The following is a 22,725-nucleotide window of genomic DNA, read 5'->3' on the forward strand; positions in this document are numbered from 1 at the left end:
GAGGACCACGCTGGGGAGGCGTACATGAGTTTGGGGAGATGAAAGTAAGATAAACCCCCCTTAACTCATCTGTCGGCGTCCCCAGCGACCTGAGTCTGCGCAGCATGTACAGCCTGTAGGTAGCTGATCTTATGGTGCTGGCGACATGCTGCTTCCAGGTCAGCTGGTCGTCCACCGTGACTCCGAGGAGCTTGGCACATTGGACCACCTGGAGGGGGTGAGGGCCCACTGAGAGCTGGGGAGTGGGCACTGGTACAGAGGAGGTACAGAAATGCATCACCACAGTTTTGTTGTGGTTGATGGTCATCCTGCTCTCCTCCGTCCACGTCTGCAGTCGCTCCAGAAACGCTTGCAGTGGCGAGTAGTCCGGGTTCTTGGTGGAAACTGGGACGCCCACGGTGCAGTCGTCAACATACTTCCAGCGATGGGGGGTGTCAGTGAGGGCGTCGTTAATGAGGAGGAGGAAGCATAGAGGACCCATCTTGGTCCCCTGGGGGACCCCACAAGTCAGCTGTTGGAAAGTAGAGACAGAGCCCTGATAGCGAACGGCCTGACGCCTCCCTGTGAGGAAGTCGGCTAGCCACACTATCAGGTTAGGAGGGAGACCCAGACTCACTGCCTTGCTGATGACAACAGTGTGATCAACAAGATCAAAAGCCTTTTTGAAGTCCACAAAAGCAACAGCTAGAGAGGTGTTTCGCTTGTCCAGGTGGCTGTGGATGAATTCAAGGAAGCTGGTCAGGTAATGGGAGGTGGAGGTGGCTTTAATATTTCCAAACTGTCTGATATCCACGGTATTACAGATTTTGGTGTATGCCCAGTCATATACAAAATCTTCACAAATAAGGCTAGGGATTGGGGTGATAGAGACTGGCCTGAGGTCATTGAGTGACTGTGGACTGGAGGTTTTGGGGATGGGGGTGACGTAAGATGTCTTCCAGTCCTCGGGGCAAGAGTGTTGGGAGAGTGAAGCGTTTATTATGGAGCATAGCGGTGTTGCTAGCTCTACCGCAAATTCCTTGTAAATTTTTATAGGAAGGTAAGTGGGTGTGGTGGATCTTGGTTTGAATTTGAGTATTCTCTTAAAAACATCCACCGCCTGGACACTGGGGGGATGAGAGGGGGCCGGAAGATAGGCAGGAAGCAGAGTGGTGTGGAGGGGAGGAAAGGTTTGACAGATAGCAGCAAAGTGATCGTTCATCTCCTGAGCCGCGAGAGTAGCAGGAAGGTGTGAGGTGCAAGGAAGAGACGAAGTGTGCTTTTGTAGGCCACACAAAGCTTTGATCTTAGCATACCACTGTCTGTTGTTGGTCAGCTTGAGGTGGTGTATCTTGTCTGGGTAATAGTTTGCCTTTGCAGCCTTAATCTGCCTGATCACTCTGTTTCTTAGTTTCCTGTAAAGGACCGGGCAGGAGTGGAACGCCCAGGTCCGCTGACGCATGAGTCTTTTAATGCGGGGTGTCATCCAGGGAGCATCAGACGGGTGTGTTGTGACGCTCTTGGTTGGGAAGTAGCGGTGGAAGGCTTCTGTGGTGGTGGCGACGTAATTCTGCCATTTTACTCGTAAGTGGACGTCCTCCACATCCAGCACCTCGGTCCACGGGTGTTGTGTCACCCACTGCCCAGACTCCCTCATGACTGAGTCAGGCATGGGGCGGTGGGTCCTGGTGACAGCTGACCGGGGGGTCGAGGTGGTGGGTGTGGGTGTCCACAGTATGGAGAGGTGGGTGCTCCGTCCCATGGGAGGCAGCGGTTTGGGGGGGCGAGTACTGCTGGCCCAGGTCTGTGAGTACGAGTATAAGGTCGAGGATGGCTTGCTGGTGGGTGGGGAAGTCCACGACCTGGGTGAGGTGTAGCTGGTGTAGGATATCGTTGATATCTAATCTGTTAAAGTCCCCACAGATGACCAGCTTGGCAGCAGGATACCTCACCCTCAGGGCATCAGCAGTGTTGATGATGTGGGCGGTGAGTAACTGTGCTGTGGTGGCTCGTGGGGTACACGACGCACACGATGATGGAGGCCGTGTTGCTGGGATGGCAGGGGGGCGTGACTCTCACCCACAGGGCCTCTACACCAGCCGGAATATCGACAGGGAGGTGTGAGGGGCTGAGGGTAGAGCGGCAGAAAACGGCCACCTCCCCCCTCCCCCTGCGTCCTGACCTCAGGTGATGGTAGAGCTGGTAGTCCTGCATTGAGCACACCTCAGGAACAATCTGCCACGCCTCAGTAACCGCCACAATGTCTGCACAAGTAGAACTCACCGTCACGATTAATTCGTCCATCTTGTTGGCTAAAGATGTTGCATTGAATAAGAAGAGGGATGGTAGACTGTACCAAATCCGAGGTACTTCAATGTGCCTGTATTCCTTCTTCCCCACCCTGCGGTCAACTCTGGCACTTGAGGTCACAACCTTGATGGGACGCACTTGTTTCCCTCCCCTCGACCCGCGGTTCCGAAATAGTTTCAGGGTCTTAAGGCACTTTATTACGTTGGGCGGCGGGTAACCTGATCCTCGCCTGCGACGTAGGAGGTAGTTGCGTTCGTACGTTTGCACTGGAGCACACATTGTTCTTTATGTATCACCACTCACTCGCTAAATGTGTTCACAAGTACAGGAATTCCACCAGGGCGAGCCTAAAACTAAAAACTAAGAGTTGAAAACAGAAAAAAAAAAAAAAACTAAGGTCGCTATCACTAGGGGCAGGGGAAGGCCAACAAGCTGGCCGAGGCTGCCCGAGAGCGCCAAAGGTCACACGTCCTGCCCGTGTGAGGTCAGAACAGTGTGTGTGTGTGTGTGTGTGTGTGTGTGTGTGTGTGTGTGTGTGTGTGTGTGTGTGTGTGTGTGTGTGTGTGTGTGTGTGTGTGTTAGTGTGTGTGTGTGTGTGTGTGTGTGTGTGTGTGTGTGTGTGTGTGTGTGTGTGTGTGTGTGTGTGTGTGTGTGTGTCTGCGCATATGTGTGTGTGTGTGTGTGTGTGTGTGTGTGTGTGTGTGTGTGTGTGTGTGCACATGTGTGTGTGTATTTTTTTTTTTATGTAGGAAGGACACTGGCCAATGGCAACAAAAATCTAATAATAAAAATGCCCACTGAAATGCCAGTCCTATAAAAGGGGTAAAGCAGTGGTCAAAAATTGATGAATAAGTGTCTTGAAACCTTCCTCTTGAAGGAGTTCAAGTCATAGGAAGGTGGAAATACAGAAGCAGGCAGGGAGTTCCAGAGTTTACCAGAGAAAGGGATGAATGATTGAGAATATTGGTTAACTCTTGCGTTAGATGGGTGGACAGAATAGGGGTGAGAGAAAGAAGAAAGTCTTGTGCAGCGAGGCCGCGGGAAGAGAAGAGGCATGCAGTTAGCAAGGTCAGAAGAGCAGTTAGCATGAAAATAGCGGTAGAAGACAGCTAGATATGCAACATTGCGGCAGTGAGAGAGAGGCTGAAGATAGTTAGTTAGAGGAGAGGAGTTGATGAGACGAAAAGCTTTTGATTCCACCCTGTCTAGAAGAGCAGTATGAGTGGAACCCCCCCAGACATGTGAAGCATACTCCATACATGGACGGATAAGGCCCTTGTACAGAGTTAGCAACTGGGGGTGTGAGAAAAACTGGCGGAGACGTCACAGAATGTCTAACTTCATAGGCGTCCAAAAGCTTTTGATATGTCCAAGGCAACAGCAAAAGTTTCACCAAAATCTCTAAAAGAGGATGACCAAGACTAAATAAGGAAAGTCAGAAAATCACCAGTAGAGCGGCCTTGACGGAACCCATACTGGCGATCAGATAGAAGGTTGTGAAGTGATAGATGTTTAAGAATCTTCCTGTTGAGGATAGATTCAAAAACTTTAGATAGGCAGGAAATTAAAGCAATAGGATGGTAGTTTGAGGGATTAGAATGGTCACCCTTTTTAGGAACAGGTTGAATGTAGGCAAACTTCCAGCAAGAAGGAAAGGTAGATGTTGACAGACAGAGCTGAAAATGTTTGACTAGGCAAGGTGCAAGCACGGAGGCATAGTTTCGGAGAACAATAGGAAGGACCCCATCAGGTCCATAAGCCTTCCAAGGGTTTAGGCCAGCGAGGGCATGGAAAACATCATTGTGAAGAATTTTAATACGTGGCATGAAGTAGTCAGAGGGTGGAGGAAAGGGAGGAACGAGCCCAGAATTGTCCAAGGTAGAGTTTTTAGCAAAGATTTGAGCGAAGAGTTCAGCTTTAGAAATAAATGTGATAGCTGTGGTGCCATCTGGTTGAAATAGAGGAGGGAAAGAAGAAGCAAAGTTATTGGAGATATTTTTGGCTACATGCCAGAAATCACGAGGGGAGTTAGATCTTGAAAGGTTTTGACATTTTCTGTTAATGAAGGAGTTTTTGGCTAGTTGGAGAACGTGGCCGTACACACACTGTACTCGCACTGCAGGTGTCTGACTCTGCCTCACTGCGTCAGGCCGAAGTTGCCAAACAGACACTTGTTTTTCCTTTTTAAGGCTTCCTCTCATCACACCGTGACATTTGATGACTATTATACAGGCATTGGTGCCAATGATACTAGTGGTAGTGGTAGTAGTGGTGGTGGTGGTAGTTGTAGTAGTAGTAGTAGTAGTAGTAGCACTAGTACTAGTAGTAGTAGTAGTAGTAGTAGCAGTAGTAGTAGTAGTAGTAGTAGTAGTAGTAGTAGTAGTAGTAGTAGTAGTTGTTGTTGTTGTTGTTGTTGTTGTTGTTGTAGTAGTGATGGTGGTGGTGGTGGTAGTAGTAGTAGTAGTAGTAGTAGTAGTAGTAGTAGTAGTAGTAGAAATGGTGGTGGTTGTAGTAGTAGTAGTAGTAGAAGTAGTAGTAGTAGTAGAAGAAATGGTAGTGGTAGTAGTAGTAGTAATAGTAGTAGTAGTAGTAGTAGTAGTAGTAGTAGTAGTAGTAGTAGTAGTAGTTCTCCACTGAACCAACCCTCCTGCCGCTAGACGGCGAGCACCTGCGCTACAGAACAGCCAACACCACCAACGAGGCTCGAGTCGACGTCAGTGCACGAGGGTTCTGGACAAGGGGACAGAAAGCATTCATGGACATACGGATCTTTGACCCGATGGCCGCCTGTCACCACGAACTCTCCCTGAAGGCAGCCCACCGCAAGAATGAGCAGGAGAAGATCCGAGCGTATGGGGAGAGAATCCAACACGTTGACCAGGGCAGCTTCACACCTCTGGTCTTCACCACATCTGGCGGGATGGGCTCCAAGGCTCAGTGCTTCTACTCAAGACTAGCCGACCTAATGGCAGAAAAGAAGCACCAGCCAAGGAGCCATGTCGTCGCATGGATGAGGTGCCGTCTCTCATTCTCCCTCCTCAGATCTGCCCTCCTGTGTCTCAGGGGGACAAGGCATTCCACTCCCATACCTGCAGACTTAGGAGGCCTCGACTGCGAGGCTACAGTGGTGGAGAGTGGTATAAGAGTAGATAGAGTAGAGGTAGAATGAATTTATAGTTAACAACTAATGTGTATATTATAGAGTATTAGATATGGTTGGATGCCACAGTCATTAGCGGGAGCTGGGGCTAATGACCTCCAAGTAATGGAGCCCCTAATTGACACATCAATAAACATGGGGTGGAGGTATTATTAAGTAGAGTAGTAGTAGTAGTAGTAGTAGTAGTAGTAATAGTAGTATTTGTTGTTGTTGTTGTTGTAGTAATGGTGGTAGTAGCAATAGTAGTAGTAGTAGTAGTAGTAGTAGTAGTAGTAGTAGTAGTAGTAGTAGCAGTAATAGTAGTTGTTGTTGTTGTTGTTGTTGTAGTAATGGTGGTAGTAGCAATAGTAGTAGTAGTAGTAGTAGTAGTAGTAGTAGTAGTAGTAGTAGTAGTAGTAGTAGTAGTAGTAGTAGTAGGAGTAATGGTGGTGGTTGCAGTATTAGTAGTAGTAGCAGAAGTAGTAGTAGTAATAGAAGTAATATTAGAAGTAGTAGTAGTAGTAGTAGTAGTAGTAGTAGTAGTAGTAGTAGTAGTAGTAGTTGTTGTTGTTGTTGTTGTTGTTGTTGTTGTTGTTGTTGTAGTAATGGTGGTTGTGCTAGTAAGGGTAGTAGTAGTAGTAGTAGTAGTAGTAGTAATGATAGTGGTGCTAGTAGTAGCAGTAATAGCAGCAGCACCAGTAGTAATATTTGTAATAGTAGTAATAGTAGAAGTAGTAGTAGTAGTAGTAGTAGTAGTAGTAGTAGTAGTGGTAGTAGCAGTAGTAGTAGTAGTAGTAGTCCCAGTAATCGCAGTAGTATTGACAGTAGTAGCAGTAGTAGAAGTACTCGTATTAGTATTGGTAGTAGTAGTAGTAGTAGTAGTAGTAGTAGTAGTAGTAGTAGTAGTAGTAGTAATAGCAGTAGTAGTAATAGTAATGGTGGTGGTGGTGGTGGTGGTGGTTGTAGTAGTATTAGTATTAGTAGTAGTAGTAGCAGTAGTAATAATAGTAGTAGCAGTAGTAGTAGCAGTAGTCATAGTAATATTAACAGCAGTAGCAGCAGTAGTAGTAGTACTAGCATTAGTATTAGTAATAGTAGTAGCAGTCATAATCGTAGTAGTAGTAGTAGTAGTAGCAGTAGGAGGAGGCAGTAGTCACCTGCGGAAACGATAATTACTCCCAGTGAGGTCTAATGCACTGTTCAGGGGGTGCTGTGAACTTATCATTAAACCCAGCTGTGACCTCACTGAACGTTTCCCTTTGTGTCTCACAACACAAGAGGGCAGTCACAGCCTGCCCTCTAAAGACAACTCTCTTCCTCCACACAAAACTACAAGCACTTAATAACACACACACCCTTCACTCAAAAATTTTAAAATCATCATGGCGACTCCTACACCAGCCTCGGAGTCAGCATCTGGGGAGGGGACCATAAATGTCCCCAGGTCGGACTGCCTTTCTGCCGACGACCCTAAATGTCTTGACACCCCCCTCAACATTTTCTTCATTAACTTCTGCAACATTCGCGGTCTAAGATCTAATTTTCAATCTGTAGAACACCACCTCTCCTCTTCTAAACCTCATCTTCTTTTCCTCACTGAAACTCATGTGTCTGAGGCAACTGACAGTTGCCTCAGAGATCTCCATTCTTGGAGACTTCAATGTTCACCACCAGCTTTGGCTTTCCTCTCCCTTCACTGACAATCCTGGTGAACTAGCTTACAAGTTTGCTATCCTCCATGACCTAGAGCAATTGGTGCAACACCCTACTCGTATTCCTGACCGTCTTGGAGATACGCCCAACATTCTTGACCTTTTCCTGACCTCTAATCCTTCTGCTTATGCTGTCACCCTTTCTTCTCCGTTGGGCTCCTCCGATCACAATCTCATATCTTTATCTTGTCCTATCACTCCAATCCCTCCTCAGGATCCCCCTAAGCGAAGGTGCCTCTGGCGTTTTGCCTCTGCTAGTTGGGGGACCTGAGGAGGTATTTTGCTGATTTTCCTTGGAATGACTACTGCTTCCGTGTCAGAGACCCGTCTTTGTGTGCTGAGCGCATAACAGAGGTGATAGTGTCTGGCATGGAGGCGTACATTCCTCACTCTTTTTCTTGTCCTAAACCTTCTAAACCTTGGTTTAACACATCTTGTTCTCGTGCTATACATGATAGAGAGGTGGCCCACAAAAGGTACTTAAGCCTTCCATCACCAGAATCTCATGCACTTTATATTTCTGCCCGGAACCATGCCAAGTCTGTTCTCCAACTAGCCAAAAACTCCTTCATTAACAGAAAATGTCAAAACCTTTTAAGATCTAACTCCCCTCGTGATTTCTGGCATCTAGCCAAAAATATCTCCAATAAATTTGCTTCTTCTTCTTTTCCTCCTCTACTTCAACCAGATGGCACCACTGCTATCACATCTATTTCTAAAGCTGAACTCTTTGCTCAAACCTTTGCTAAAAAGTCTACCTTGGACGATTCTGGGCTTGTTCCTCCCTCTCCTCCACCCTCTGACTACTTCATGCCACCTATTAAAATTCTTAGTAATGATGTTTTCCATGTCCTCGCTGGCCTAAACCCTCGGAAAGCTTATGGACCTGATGGGGTCCCTCCTATTGTTCTCCGAAACTGTGCCTCCGTGCTTGCACCTTGCCTAGTCAAGCTATTTCAGCTCTGTCTGTCAACATCTACCTTTCCTTCTTGCTGGAAGTGTGCCTACATTCAACCTGTTCCTAAAAAGGGTGACCGTTCTCATCCCTCAAACTACCGTCCTATTGCTTTAATTTCCTGTCTATCTAAAGTTTTTGAATCTATCCTCAACAGGAAGATTCTTAAACATCTATCACTTCACAACCTTCTATCTGATCGCCAGTATGGGTTCCGTCAAGGCCGCTCTACTGATGATCTTCTGGCTTTCCTTACCGAGTCTTGGTCATCCTCTTTTAAACATTTTGGTGAAACTTTTGCTGTTTCCTTGGACATATCAAAAGCTTTTGATAGAGTCTGGCACAAAGCTTTGATTTCCAAACTACCCTCCTACGGTTTCTATCCTTCTCTCTGTAACTTCATCTCAAGTTTCCTTTCTGACCGTTCTATTGCTGCTGTGGTAGACGGTCACTGTTCTTCTCCTAAATCTATTAACAGTGGTGTTCCTCAGGGTTCTGTCCTGTCACCCACTCTCTTCTTATTATTCATTAATGATCTTCTAAACCAAACTTCTTGTCCTATCCACTCCTACGCTGATGATACCACCCTGCATTTTTCCACGTCTTTTCATAGACGTCCAACCCTTCAGGAGGTAAACATATCACGCAGGGAATCCACAGAACGCTTGACTTCTGATCTTTCTAAAATTTCTGATTGGGGCAGAGCAAACTTGGTATTGTTCAATGCCTCAAAAATTGAATTCCTCCATCTATCAACTCGACACAACCTTCCAGGCAATTATCCTCTCTTCTTCAATGACACTCAACTGTCCCCCTCTTCTACACTGAACATCCTCGGTCTGTCCTTTACTTATAATCTAAACTGGAAACTTCACATCTCATCTCTAGCTAAAACAGCTTCTATGAAGTTAGGCGTTCTGAGACGTCTCCGCCAGTGTTTCTTACACCCCCGGCTGTTAACTCTGTAGAAGGGCCTTATCCGTCCATGTATGGAGTATGCTTCACATGTCTGGGGGGGGGGTTCCACTTATACTGCTCTTCTAGACAGGGTGGAATCAAAAGCTTTTCGTCTCATCAACTCCTCTCCTCTAACTGACTGTCTTCAGCCTCTCTCTCTCCGCAGTAATGTTGCATATCTAGCTGTCTTCTACCGCTAACTGCTAACTGCTCTTCTGATTTTGCTAACTGCATGCCTCCCCTCCTTCCGCGGCCTCGTTGCACAAGACTTTCTTCTTTCTCTCACCCCTATGCTGTCCACCTCTCTAACGCAAAAGTTAACCAGTATTCTCAATCATTCATGCCTTTCTCTGGTAAACTCTGGAACTCCCTGCCTGCTTCTGTATTTCCACCTTCCTATGACTTGAATTCCTTCAAAAGGGAGGTTTCAAGACACTTATCCACCAATTTTTGATCACTGCTTTGACCCTTTTATAGGACTGGCATTTCAGTGGGCATTTTTTTTTATTAGATTTTTGTTGCCCTTGGCCAGTATCCTTCCTACATAAAAAAAAAGTATTAATAGTAGTGGTAGTAGTAGTAGTAGTAGCAGTAGTAGTAGTAGTAGTAGTAGTAGTAGTAGTAGTAGTAGTAGTAGTAGTAGTAGTAGTAGTAGTAGTAGTAGAGCTAATATTAGTATTAGTGGCAGTAGTAGAAGTAGAACGAGTATTAGTATTAGTAGTAGTAGTAACAGTAACAGAAGTAAGCATAGTAGCAGACAGGGAGGGTTGCAAGGAAGTAGTAGTTGTATTATTATTATTTTTATTATAATTATTATTATTATTGTTAGTAGTAGTAGTAGTGGTAGTAGTAGTAATAAAAATAGTAGTAACAGTAGTCGTAATAGTAATTATAGTAGTAGTAGTAATAGTAGTAGTATTCATAATAGTACTAAAAGTAGTCGTAATAATAATAGTCGTAGTAATACTAGTAGAAGTAGTAGTAGTAACAGTAATCGTAATAATAATAGTAGTAGTAGTAGAGTAGTAGCAGCAGTAGTAATAGTAGTAGTAGAGCTAATATTAGTATTAGTAGCAGTAGTAGAAACAGAACGAGTATTAGTATTAGTAGTAGTAGTAACAGTAACAGAAGTAAGCATAGTAGCAGTAATAATTGTAGTAGTAGTAGAAGTAGTAGTAGTAGTAGTAGTAGTAGTAGTAGTAGTAGTAGTAGTAGTAGTAGTAGTAGTAGTAATAATAAGAACTGTAGTAGCACTGGTAATTGTAGTAGTAGTAGTAGTAGTAGTAGTAATAGTAGCAGTAGTAGTAGCAGTGGCAGTAGTAGCATTAGTAGTAGTAGTAGTAGTAGTAGTAGTAGTAGTAGCATTTAGGAAGAACGAGTGTGAGGTGCGGTCCACACCAGCCAGTCACTGTCACCGCTGTCTGTGACATCATTAGTGGGGGGGAGGGGGCAAGGATAGCAGCTCGTGTGTGGTTGGCAGAAAGGGGAAAGGAGCGTGAGGCGGGTGGGGGCCAGAAGGAGTGGATGTTGGGTGCGGGGCAGGAAGGGGCGGCTGGCAGGCGGGGAGCTGGAAGGAGTGGGTTCCTGGTAGGGGCCTGGCAGGAGTGGGTTCCTGGTAGGGGCCTTGCAAGGGTGGGTGGCGAGTGGGGGTTAGGAAGGAGTGGGTTGAGGGTAGGAGGGGGAAGGAGTGGGAGAGGGTAAGGTCAGGAAGGCGTGCTGGCAGGTAGTGGCCGTGAAGGGCTGCTGGCTATTGGGCTGCCAGAAGCTGCTGCTGGCGGAAGTGGCACGGGAAGGAGTGGCTGTCGGGTAGTGGGGAGAGAGGTGGGTGGGGGGGGGGAGAGGTGTCTCGGACTGACACAACAAGATGGCGTCTGTCAGAGAAGGGGGCAAGTGTAGTTTCCCCTTGCCAGCGGCATGATGGGACTAACAAAACACGAGCAGGAGGTCTTTCTGTACACAACATGCACATGTACACAAAACACGTGTGGCTGTACACCTGGCGGCTACTCAACACACCTGGTACACTACTGGTAGCACACTTCGGGGAGGGCTTGGCCAATCCTGGTTATCTTGACCACCACTAAGTCTTTGAGGAGGAACACAATGCGATACACACTCGCACCACACAAGATACGCCGCCACACTGGCTGCAGACTGAGCGCCGTCCCTTTGGCTCAGTGTTTCCAGGCCGTTCGGTACTTGAGTGATACACAAAGGTCTACTTAATATACAGGGACTTGTTCAACCAATGAACACACTCATATCCACAAAAACACCATATATCCACCAAAAAAAAAAAAAAATAAATAAATAAATAAAATAAATAAACAAATAAATAAAATAAAATAAATAAATAAATAAAATTAATTAAATAATTAAATTATACTAAATTATTAAAACTACTGCTTCGACTCTTACTACTAGTATTACTACTATTACTACTACTACTACTACTACTACTGCGTGTGTGTGATATTGATAACAATTATAGTAACAATATAACAACAAAAACTACTACTACTACTATTATTACTACTATTATTACTACTACTATTTCTAATATAAATACTACTACTGCAGCTGTTTTTGCAACAATTCTTAAGGCATTATTATTAATATTCACATAGTAGTAGTAGCAGCAGTAGTAGTAGTAGTAGTAGTAGTAGTAGTAGTAGTAGTAGAGGTAGTAGTAGTAGTAGTAGCAGTAGTAGTAGTAGTAGTAGTAGTAGTGAGAAATCGTGAATACTACCTCTACCACTACTACTACTACTACTACTACTACTACTACTACTACTACTACTACTACTACTACTACATAGGCATGCTATTGAAGGCCGTGAACAGTTCCATCTGGTAAAAACTTAGCTGTGTCACCTTGGTGAATCCCTGTCAAAGTGTCTTCTGAATTGTCTTTGCACTTCTTCGACATTTTTCGTGCCTCCAGTAACACTTTATGACAGATGTTCTTCCTTTAGAACTTACTCTTACTTCTGCCATTATTATTTTGGCCAAATGTTTCTGAAAAAAAAACAAAAAAACATTAAATGAATTATAGCGAGTCAAACTGTGAGTACATTTTTGGATGGCTCTCTCTCTCTCTCTCTCTCTCTCTCTCTCTCTCTCTCTCTCTCTCTCTCTCTCTCTCTCTCTCTCTCTCTCTGTCTGTCTTTCTGTTTATACAGATAGATACAGATAGATAGATGTACACAGATACAGACTTGTGCTTGTGGAGTATAAATGTAAGAGCATGAAGCACAGTGTGTCTCTCCCCACAGGCACCTCCCGCCTCACGCCTTTCTTCCTCCCGTCTCCCGGAGTGTACACACCTGCACTCTTGAGGTGAGTACACTTACTCTTTTCTTTCCCGGTAATTGTTTTCACTGTGTTTTCTATTGCACACACTCAGAAAGTAGAAAATGAGGCACTAATGAGGCAAGACCATATACCACAAAAACTAAACAAAATAATAATAATAAAAATAATAATAATAATAATAATAATAATAATAATAATAATAATAATAATAATAATAATAATAATAATAATAATAATAATAAATGGTTTATTAATAAGGCAGTTTACAAACTGAAAATGTACAGAGGGGGTGGGAAAATACTTAAAATTAATCCTGAAGCTAAGCCTAATATAGAAGCGAAATACTGTTGATTGATGGCTCGTACCATGGTGGGAATCGTGCTGAGTCTTTACCGGTCCGTGCGTGGCGCCTTTAGGGGCGTTATCTTGTTGTGGTGTCTGGTGGCACGGACCAGGCGAGGTGCGTCAGGCAGCAGCATGTGTCTGAGGCGTGGATGATGCAGAAGTCCCCTTCCAAACTTCTCGAGAGCCTCTCGGTGCCTATTGGATAGTCTGGACGTCTGAACAGACTCAGGGTGGTCAGGGCTTCATCACAGGTGGTGTAGGCAGGGAGAAAGATGACCCTGCACGCCCTCTTCTGCACTCTCTCCAGCTGGAGCTGTTGAGTGTGTGTGAGGGAGGAGGACCACGCTGGGGAGGCGTACATGAGTTTGGGGAGGATGAAGGTGAGGCACACTCCCCTTAACTCGTCTGTCAGTGTCCCCCAGCGACCTGAGTCTGCGCATCATGTAGAGCTTGTAGGTAGCGGATCTTACGGTGCTGGCGACATGCTGCTTCCAGGTCAGCTGGTCGTCCACCGTGACTCCGAGAAGCACATCCAGAGGCACATCGGACCACCTGGAGGGGGTGAGGGCCCACTGTGAGCTGGGGAGGGGGCACTGCTACAGAGGAGGTACAGAAATGCATCACCACAGTTTCGCTATGGTTGATGGTCATCCTGCTCTCCTCCGTCCACGTCTGCAGTCGCTCCAAAATGACTTGCAGTGGCAAGTAATCCGGGTTCCTGTTGGAGACTGGGACACCCACGGTGCAGTCGTACACATACTTCCAGCGATGGGGGTGTCAGTGAGGGCGTCGTTAAAGAGAAGGAGGAAGCATAGTGGGCTCATCTTGATCCCCTGGGGGACCCTATATGTCAGCTGTTGGATACTAGAGACAGAGCCCTGATAGCGAACGGCCTGACGCCTCCCTGAGAGGGTGTTGGCTAGCCACCCTACCAGGTTGGGAGGGAGACAAAGACTTATTGCCTTGCTGAAGACAACAAAGTTGATCAACAAGATCAAAGGCTTTTTTGAAGTCCACAAAAGCAACAGCTAGAGAGGTGTTTCGCTTGTCCAGGTGGCTGTGGATGAAGTCAAGGAAGCTGGTCAGGTAATGAGAGGTGGAGGTGGCTTTAATATTTCCAAATTGTCTGATATCCACGGTATAACAAGTTCTGGTGTAGGCCCAGTCATACACAAAATCTTCACAAATAAAGTTAGGGATGGGGGTGATAGAGACTGGCCTGAGGTCACCGAGTGACTGTGGACTGGAGGCTTTGCGGATGGGAGAGACGTAAGATGTCTTCCAGTCCGCGGGGCAAGAGTGTTGGGAAAGAGAGTCGTTTATTATGGGGCATAGCGGTGTTGCTGGCTCTTCCCATATGGGAAGGTCAGTGGGTGTGGTGGATCTTGGTATGTTTAAGTATCCTTGGTATCTTGGTATCTTGGTATCTTTAAGTATTCTCTTAAAAACATCTATCGCCTGGACAGTGGGGGAAGGGGAAGGAGCAGGAAGATGGGCAGGAAGCGGGCTGGTGTGGAGGGGAGGACAGGTCTGACAGATAGGAGACAGATAGGAGCAAATTGATCGTTCATCTCCTGAGCCGCGGGGTTAGCAGGAAGGTGTGAGGTGCAAGGAAGAGATGAAGCGTGCTTTTGTAGGCCACACAAAGCTTTGATCTTAGCGTACCACTGTCTGTTGTTGGCCAGCTTGAGGTGGTGTATCTTGTCCGGGTAATGTCTTGCCTTGACAGCCTTAATCTCCCTGATCTCTCTGTTTCTTAGCTTTTTGTATAAGTCCGGGCAGGAACGCCCACGTCCTGCTGATGCATGAGTCTTTTAATGTGGGGCGTCATCCAGAGGGCATCATATGTGTGCACTGTGACGCTCTTGGCTGGGAAGTAGCGGTGGAAGGCTTCTGTGGTGGTGGCGACGTAATTGTGCCATTTTGAGTGGATGTCCTCCACATCCAGCACCTCGGTCCACGGGTGTTGTGTCACCCACTGCCCAAACTCTCTCATGGCTGAGTCAGGCATGATGCGGTGGGTCCTGGTGACAGCTGGCCCGGGGGGTCGAGGTGGTGGGTGTGGGTGTCCAGAGTATGGAGAGGTGGGTGCTCCGTCCCATAGGAGGCAGCGGCTTGGGGGCGAGTACTGCTGGCCTAGGTCTGTCAGTATAAGGTCGACGGTGGCTTGCTGGGTGGTAGGGAAGTCCACGACCTGGGTGAGGTGTAGCTGGTGTAGGATATCGCTGATATACAATCCGTTAAAGTCCCCACAGATGACCAGCTTGGCAACAGGATACCTCACACTTAGGGCATCAGCAGTGTCACTGATGTGAGTGGTGAGTAACTGTGCTGTGGTGGCTCGTGGGGGGTGGTACACGACGCAGACGATGATGGAGACTATGTTGCTGGGATGGCAGGGGGGCGTAACTCTCACCCACAGGGCCTCTATTCCGGCAGGAATGTTGACAGGCAGGTGTGAGGGGCTGAGGGTAGATTGGGAGAAAACGGCCACTCCGCCCTTCCCCCCCGCCCTTCCTGCGTCCTGTCCTGAGGTGATAGTAGAGCTGGTAGTCCTGCATCGTGCACACCTCAGGAACGACCTCCCACGGCTCAGTAACCCCCACAATGTCCGCACAAGTAGAGCTCACCGTCACAATCAACTCATCCATCTTGTTGCCCAGAGACGTCGCATTAAATAAGAGGAGGGAGGGAAGACTATACCACACACACGGCACTTCTGAGTGTTAGTATTCCCTCTTCTCCACCTAGCGGTCTTCTCTGGCACTGGAGGTCACTGCCTTGATGGGACGCACTACACTTTTACCTCCTCTCCATCCGCGGTTCCGAAATAGTTTCAAAGTCTTAAGGCACTGTATAGATGGCGCTGCAAACATCAACAAACAGACCTGGGTAGTGCTCTAAGTTTGCCAAGATTCTGCTACCATACAGGCTTAGATCAGGCAATATATTGCCTAAAAAGCTGCACGAGAGTAGAGTGGAGCCAAGACTCAGTTATTAGAAGCCCACTGAAGAAAGCTAGCCGGTAGTTAGAAGCTACAATATAATGTGGCCGATCAACACCAGCCCCACCCCTTCTGCACCGCTGTGAAAACCGTCGCCATGATAACGGCGACGCCAAACCACTGAAGAAAACGGGATGCAAAGACTTAACGGGATACTTGTTTGTTTCTCCAAGATGGCTAGTTATGACAATGTAAACACAGTGAAGGCATTGTCTGCTACGGAGATCAATAAACTGACAGCGGCGCAGCTAAAATGTACACTGAGAACAACTGTTGCACATCAGCCTCATGAAGAGCAGCCACCGAGCTCTGAATTACTCGAAGAAATAAGAAATATTCGAGAAGATTTGGCAGCTATGAAGGAGATGAAGAAAGAAATAGAATCATTGAATACAAGACTCGATGAAGCCTACATGATTATCCACCAGCAAAACCGGTTCCTAGAATCCCTTGGCGCCAAAGAAAGGGTGCGGCACTTGGGTATAACTGGGGTCTCGGAGGATGACGATGGCCTGGGAACGACAGATGGAGAGAAGATCAAGACAGTGCTGGAAGCCGCGGGTTACGCCGGACCGATACCCACCGATGTATGGGCAACGATACGACTTGGACAGCCTGACGCACGGAGGAGTCGCCCTATTCACGTGACGCTGGAGAGTCGAGATCAACGGAGCGACATCTTGCGAGTGGCGAAGAACTTGAAGGATACAGGAAGAGACTTTGAACGAATTTGCGTGAAGAAGGACGTTCATCCGGCGACGAGGAGAGAAATGACAAGACTGAGGACCCGAGAAGATGAGGAGAAGCAGAAACCAAACAACCAGGGAGTGGAAATTACGTATGACTGGCGGCGGCGAGTATTGCTGCGTGATGGTGTTGTGACTGATAGGTATTTCATTGGCATGGAAAGAATTGGAATGGGCAATTGAAAATATGTGCTTGTAATATCTGTGGTGTGAAAAATAAGCTCCAAAGCCCTGAAGTGATAAATGTTGCTTTAGAATTTGACATGATATGGATCACTGAAATTAAGGAAACGTTAATTAGTAGCGTGCTTCGTTTTGATTTATATATGAATAAAAGTAAACAAAATAGTCGGAGAGGAGGAATTATGATGTTGGTGAAGTGTGCGTTGGTGCCATATATCACATGTGCCAACATTGCGGCAGAAGGACAAACATGGGTCGAGCTGTCCTGCTGCCCTGGGATGAGGCTTGGCGCCATGTATATCCCACCGGTCGACTCGCCCTACCACGACCCGGCGCTGCTGGGGGCGTTATAGGGGCAGGTGACCGACTGTGACGGTGCCATAGTGGTCGCTGACTTGAACGCACGTGTGGGTTGCCTACCAAGTAGAAATATAAACGGAAAGAGATGTCAATATAATGGTGTGAAAGATCTTATAAGTAATTGCATGGGCCGGACAATACCCAACATGTGTGAAGAGAAAGAAATGGTAGTTGCTAACCATTTGAAATATGGCGGAAAGCAGCGAGGAGGGATTCTATCTTTTAGGCGTAATGATCGCTGGACATCGGAAATCGACCTGTGTTTATCGACCTGTGTTTAGTTAAGTATAGCAGTTTGAATGTCCTGAAAGACTTATGTATACGCCAAATTATGTCGTGCTCAGATCATGCTCCACTCACTCTAACAATTAACACTGACGTTTTTAAATGAGTAACGCCATCACGGCTACTTGAGCGCGCCAGTAACTTGGGTCGGACGCTCACACACAGTCCCAGCACCACTAATATCGCGACAGGCCTGCACCATGACAAAGTGGATATAGAAGCGTTCATGACAAGGATGGCGCTGTGTGAGCCGCCAACCCTGGGCGTGGTGAATGAGGAAAGTGTGCAGGACGTTGAAGAATGTCTATTTCTCCATCGTGCAGAACTCGGAAATAGGAGAAGATTCTAGGGCTAAGTGAGACGCCATCATGTTTGTCAACAGCTCTAATTCTTCCTTTCTCAGTACATTCTTACAAAACTACAAAAACTATCACACAATGAGTTTTGACTTATAAACTTATACTTAGTAAATGTAATACTTATGAACATAAATTACTAAAGTTCTTTTCCTTGTCTAAAGCCCCTTATTTAGGACTAGAAACACAGCAGCAAGAAATACTGGCACATTATAGGAACGTGACTATGTGACAGTAAACGAAAACGAGAGCTTGGCCGTCCATTTTGAGGGAGACTTAAGAAACTAGAACAACACTCATAAAATTAAGACTACTGAGGTTATTACAGATTTAACATTTTCCCCCCATAGGGGGAAATATATATGTAAATCTTACAAAAATCCTTAAACTTAAACTTAATGACACATATTACAATCTTCACTTCATCATCTTATAAGTCTAACTTAGCAGGAACCTTGATTATTTTACCAGATCTAGTCTTAGAAATCACATTATCATCACTAACAGTATCCACAGACAAACTGGTGTCCTCATCACATGAATTTCCATTAACATCAGGGTTATTATAGATCACAGGCCTACAAGAGAGATCAATGTCATCAGATCTAGTTACTTCTAAGTTATACAACCGTTGGATAGGCCTAGTAATCTCTCCCTTACTTGTTTTTAACCTTACACTTCTTACAAGTCCATCTTTACCATGAAAAATATCAGTTATAACGCCAAGAGGCCATTTCAGTCTTGGAATGTTGTCCTCCTTGATCAACACAAGATCACCCTTAGACAAACTACAATTATGAGTGAATCCTTTGACAACTTGAGGTAAATTGGTTATATAATTATTACTCCAGACCTTCCAAAAATGTTCTAGCCTCTGATTCTTCACACATTCCCTCTCAGTCAAATCCTTGGAAGCTACTATACGTGGTTCTAAATCCTGTGAGGGTTTACTGTGAGGCACGCTACCTAAGAGGAAATGTGAGGGGGTAAGATACTGAGAGGAGTCAGGATCGTCACTCACATAGGTCAAGGGTCTTGAATTGATGGATGACTCTATTTCTACTAGTATGGTTTCTAATTCAGTCTTACTTACATAATTTTGGTTCAGAGTCTTTCTTAAGGCAAGTTTAACTGACCTAATGAGTCTTTCCCACCAGCCACCCCACCAAGGAGACCGAGGGACTATAAATTTCCATTTGGGGGCTAGATGACCATATACCTTCTGTACTTCAGTTTGAGCAGCTATGAAAGTCTTTGCATTATCTGAGTACATGATAATAGGTAAGCCTCTCCTAGCAACAAATCTTCTTATAGCTAAGAGGCAGTCAGACAAGGATAGTGACTCTGTGAGTTCTAGATGAATGGCTCTTGTAACACCACAAATGAACAAGAGAACATAAAACTTGTTACTAGGATAATCAGTACAAAACAAAGGGCCAGCAAAATCTAGTCCAGTGACACTGAAAGGTGGAGCAGATGTCACTCTTTCCTTAGGTAATGGAGCCACAGGTTGGCTGCATGGTCTAGAATCAAGACAACGGCAGCTTAAACACTCCATCACTACTGTCTTAGCTAGTCTTCTCACTCCTATGATCCAAAAGTTGGTCCTTAGAGATGAAATGACAGTGTCAACACCTGCATGCTTCAGAAATTTATGTTGAAATCTTATCAAAAGCTTGGCAAGAGGACCCTTGGGTATTATAACAGGATGTTTAGTGTCATAATCTAAGTCTGAAAACTTAAGACGGCCTTTGATTCTTAACAGTCCCTTATCGTCTATGAATGGGTCCAATTTGCTTAACTTAGACACTTGAGGAATAGCTTTATTATTCATGAGGGTCTTTATTTCATCAGAGAATTCTTCTCGTTGGATGAGATAAATCATCTTCAATTTAGCCAAATCAATCTCTTCAGTAGTGATGGAGCCTTTCAACTTATTCTTCACATTTCTACAGTTGTTAATAAACCTTAAAACATAAGCTGTAACCCTTAGAGCCTTACTCAGATCACTGTACTTGTTTAAGTCTATGAAAGGAGATTCTGGTTCTCCTTGAACACTGAGACAGACAGTACTTTTGGTGCTCGTTTCCTTCGTATCACTGACTAAGGTACTACCTTCCTTATGATGACAAGGGGTGTTTGTTAGCATACTAGGCCCAAACAGCCACATATAATTATCCACAAGCTTGTCTGCTAACAAACCCCGTGTTATCAAATCAGTCTTTGCTTCTGCAATGTTGCCAGCAATTTTTAGGTGTTAACTCTAAGATATCCCTTACTCTATTAGACACAAATACATCTTTCTTACTAGTTTCTCCTTGTATTCATGACAGGGCAATAATGAAATCTGTCCAACACACAACTTGAGTGTTACTATCTAACTTAAGGGAAGTCTTAACAAAGTCCACCAGTCTTGAACACAAAAGAGCTCCCATTAGCTCTAATCTTGGCAAGGTAACAGTCTTTATGGGAGCGACTCTTGACTTGGAAACTACTAACGATACCTTAGATGAATTGTCCTCTAAGGTTACTCGCAAGTATACACATGCTCCATAGCCCTTCTCTGATGCATCACCAAACCCATGTAGCTCTACATTGCGTAGCTCTCCCCAAGATAACTCTGGAAAATAGCATCTGTTTACATGAAATGATTTGAGGCATTGACTACTAAGAAGCCATTTCTGAAACTTTGACTTCAAATCTGAAGGCATCTCTTCATCCCAACTTACATTTAGTTTCCAGAGTTCTTGAAAGAGAATTTTGCCATACATGACAAAGGGGCTAATTAATCCTAAAGGGTCAAAGATTTTGGCAATAACACTAAGTATGCTCCGCTTTGTAGAGGCTATTTCAACACTGGTGTCTGGGTTAATGGCAACAAAAGAGAATGTATCCTGTGAATTACACCACTTCAGCCCTAACACAGTATTAGGTTCATCTCCACTTACAAGGTACTGGTCATGGGACTTTGTAAGATCCATACTAGCATCAGCTAAATTACTACGTGCTTCACAGAATTTTTCAGATGCTTCTGCAACTGAATCTGCACCACTTAACCAATTATCTGTGTACATGTTAGACTTCAGTTCTTGTATTACACTTGTTTCTGGATACTTGTCCAAATGATGTTTGATAGTAGCATTTAACAGAAAGGGACTAGCTGTGTTACCAAAGGGTACACGTGTGAATCGCATGTGCCGCACCGTACCATCCTCTCTTGGTAACAAAAATCTATGAACATCTCTGTCATTCTTTTGAACACTTACTTGCAAAAATGCTTTAGTTATGTCTGCTGTTATGGCAAAGGGCCAACGACGGAAGCGGATGAGTACCTCAACCAAGTCCAGGTTGAGCGATGGGCCAGACAGCAAACAGTCATTCAATGACACACCATTGTAACCAGTGGCAGAGGCATCAAAAACTGGTCTTACTTTAGTACTTGTACTGCTCAACTTCACTACTGGACGGTGTGGCATGTAGTACACGGGACTCACACCTGATACTTCTTCACTTGGTACTTCTTCTATTATGAGATCAGACTCATATCTATCAAACACCTTTTGATACTCTTTCTTTAGTTCTTTGTCCTTATCCAACTTAACCATTAACTTACTTAACCTCTTTCTGACTAAACCTTCATTGTTCATAAGCCTATCTTTAGCAAATTCATCTTTCCATGGTAGAGTGACCTCATATCGGCCATCCACAAACTGCACTGTACTCTCAAATTCTCTGTGTACTCTGGCATCACTGTAACTTTCTACAACTTCCTTAGGCTTAATCCCTACAGTTTCCAGATCCCAAAATCTTCTTAAATCAGCATCTGAAACACTGGAAATACATAACAGTTGTGGAGCAGAGTACTCAGAGGGTGTGGGAGCACACTCAGATATCTTACCAGATAGTACATACCCAAAGACAGACTTCATGGCTACAACACTATTCAGTTGAATGGCATCTGTAGGTGAAATCAATGTCCAATAGAAGTCTAATCCAATCAAGATATCAACTTCAAGAGGAGAGTCCTGCTGATAATCATCTGCTAATGCAACATGAGAAAATGAATTAAGCACTGCATTGGGTACAACAGGTCTCACTAAAGGCTGACATATTTTAGGTATTTCAGCTGCAATAATTGGTACAACTTTCCTTTCAGAATTCCATAACTTTAAACTATAAACATTTCTATGTTCATTCTTTCCAGCACTGTGACCTCCAAAACTAGAGTACAGTATAGGTGTACTAGTGACCCATTGTGGCTTACACTTTTTCACAAAACTACTGCTGACATAGGTTCTATCTGCACCATTATCAAACATAACCTTAGCTACTACAACATTACCATCTCCTGTGCTTACTTGGACCTTTGCGGTCTGTAAAATAGTGCAGTTACTACCCTGTCCAGACAGAAGTACTACATTCTCAGGTTTGGCATTAGTGTCACTACTTTTACTTTCTTTATATTCTTCCTTTTTTAAACTTGGTTCTAACTTTACGCCACACATAAGTACATTGTGAGTACCACTACATTTTGTACACTTTATGTGGGACTTACATTCTCTTGACATATGTCCACTGTTTAAGCACTTGAAACAGAGACCCAAACCTTTTATCTTCTCACCTCGCTCCTTACCATCTAACTTTAACACAGCAAAACAATTCTCCGACTTATGCCTTTTACTACAAAAAGAGCAGAGAGAGCTTTCTTGTTTCGAAGAAGCATGGAGGGCTGCAGCTGAGTATACCTTTTCCTTAGAACCTTTACTTTCTTTCCTTTCGTCACTAATGCTTTTCTTACCCTTAAAGGCTTCAGATCTTTCCAATCTTGATATTTCTTTGTGAAGAAATTGTAACAGCCACTCCAAATCACTTTCGTCTCCATCCCCATCCCTGGCCCATTCTAGCCTCAGTTCATTGGGTAGACGAGACAGGATAATAGGGGTGAGAAACACCTCACACTGCTTCCCACTGACACCTATAGCTTCTAAACTACGAATGTGTGTTAGGATTTCATCGCGCAATTTCCATAGTTGAGCAACACTCTTTGTTCCATTTTGATTAAGGTTGACATGACCACA

At 44.9% G+C, this 22,725-nt stretch overlaps 1 protein-coding gene across 1 annotated transcript in view; it reads left to right on the plus strand.

Annotated features, from left to right (window-relative positions):
• The window catches only part of LOC135093227 (uncharacterized), a 41,290-nt gene that overhangs the window by 1,981 nt on the left and 16,584 nt on the right, over positions 1 to 22,725 (plus strand). Inside the window, exon 2 of the mRNA XM_063992214.1 lies at positions 12,328 to 12,391. The gene's annotated coding sequence lies outside the window, so the exon portion shown is untranslated. The remainder of the gene's footprint in view (positions 1 to 12,327; positions 12,392 to 22,725) is intronic.

The sequence above is a fragment of the Scylla paramamosain genome, chromosome 42 (assembly GCF_035594125.1).
Source record: "Scylla paramamosain isolate STU-SP2022 chromosome 42, ASM3559412v1, whole genome shotgun sequence".
Classification (NCBI taxonomy): Eukaryota; Metazoa; Arthropoda; class Malacostraca; order Decapoda; family Portunidae; genus Scylla; species Scylla paramamosain.